The sequence below is a fragment of the Vombatus ursinus genome, unplaced genomic scaffold, assembly GCF_900497805.2.
Source record: "Vombatus ursinus unplaced genomic scaffold, bare-nosed wombat genome assembly UNPS02011353.1, whole genome shotgun sequence".
In the NCBI taxonomy this organism is placed as follows: domain Eukaryota; kingdom Metazoa; phylum Chordata; class Mammalia; order Diprotodontia; family Vombatidae; genus Vombatus; species Vombatus ursinus.
In genome coordinates, this window is record NW_020951131.1 from 4,075,782 (window position 1) to 4,077,260 (window position 1,479).

Sequence of the window (1,479 nt, forward strand, 5' to 3'; positions counted from 1 at the left end):
CACACGTACACACACGCACACACAATCACACGCGCAAGCGCGCGCGCACGCCACACACACACACACACACACACACACACACACACGTCTGCTCACCGGCAGCCCCGGATGCGCAGGATCCCTCGTCGGGGTCAGTGGGCATCTGAGGGACGCGGGGAGCAAGCCGAGCCAAGGAAGAGCCGGGGCGCCTAGCCGCCCACCAGCCCGTCCTGCTGCCCGCTGCCGGCTGCCCTTCCCAGCCTGCCACCGGCCTCGGGTTTCCCAGCGGTTGCTGCTCCTTCCTCCCCGGCTCTCCCCGATCGCGATCGTGCGTCCGGTGCAGCCCCCGCCTCCCGCTCCTCCTCTCGAGGCTGCTGTGGCTGGCGTCTTCCTCCCAGGCGCCCCTGGGCAGCGGCTGGGCCGGTTACCTGCGGCGCGCGCGGCCAGAAGCACCCTCCCGGCCAGGCTCCCGGGAGTCAGTGGCCCCCGGCCAGGCTCCGCCCCGGAGCCGCCTCTGCTAGGTCCCGCCCCCGCCCCTGCCTCCCCACCCCCTCCCCGCCTCCTCCTTTTCTTCCTCCTCCTCCTCCCGCGGCTGCCAACGCAGCATCCTGTGGCCGCGGGCAGGTAAAGTGAGGCACCTTCCCAAGAGCGCAGGGTCAGGCTCCGCGGCGGCCGCTGTGGTCGAGGAGCTGAGAAAGGTCCCCTGGACGAAACGGTGCCCCTGCTGGGATGGGCTCCGAGGGGAGACCTGAGAGCCAGGGGAGAGCCAGGGGAGAGCCAGGGCTGCTCCCTGGGTTAAAGCTCAGCCTTGATCCGTCCTGGCAGAAAACAGGAAGCGACCTCACTGGCTCCCAGAGGATGCAAGCTCCTTGTGGCCAGGGCTAGAGAGCTGTCCTCCCGGCCAAGGAGACCTGCCCTGGGTTCCTGCCCTGCTTCTGACACTTGCTGACTGTGTGAGCCCAGGCTTAACGTCTCGGGGCTCCTGGCCACTCTCCAAGACTGGCCATCGCGGAGGAGAGAGCGCCAGGCCGCATCGCCGGAGGCATCTTTCTGTTCCGACATGTATGAACTCCCAGGACCAATCCTATTCCCTGCCCCGTCTTGGCCCCAGCGTATAAGAGCACAACCTCTGCTAAATAAATGCTCGTTAATTAACTGATTAATCGAGCAGGGGACTGGTTAAATGAATTGTGCTTCGCCGATGAAATGGAATCTTACTTTTTTCACTTTAATTTTCAATGAACAAGCATTGATTTTCTCTCTTTCCCACCCCTCCCAATTTAAAAGAAGAAACCAAAATCAAAACCCGGGGAACAAATAAGCATAGTCAAGCAAACACAAAATCTCACCCTGTCTGTGTGGTTCATTCTGTATCTGGGATCTATCACCTCTCAGGAGCTGGAGAGCACGTTCCTTCCTGAGGCCTCTGGGATCTTCCAGTGGTCATTGCACCCGATAAGGGACCTTGAACGGTTCAGAGTTGTTTATATTTGCACCATT

General features: G+C 61.4%; 1 protein-coding gene across 3 annotated transcripts in view; it reads right to left on the reverse strand.

Moving 5' to 3' along the window:
• The window catches only part of STAMBPL1 (STAM binding protein like 1), a 41,536-nt gene extending 41,207 nt beyond the window's left edge, over positions 1-329 (reverse strand). Inside the window, exon 1 of one of the 3 annotated variants that reach the window (XM_027855918.1) lies at positions 97-329. The gene's annotated coding sequence lies outside the window, so the exon portion shown is untranslated. The remainder of the gene's footprint in view (positions 1-96) is intronic. The other 2 variants (XM_027855915.1, XM_027855917.1) reach the window with 2 other exon arrangements.
• Positions 330-1,479: the final 1,150 nt, after the last annotated feature.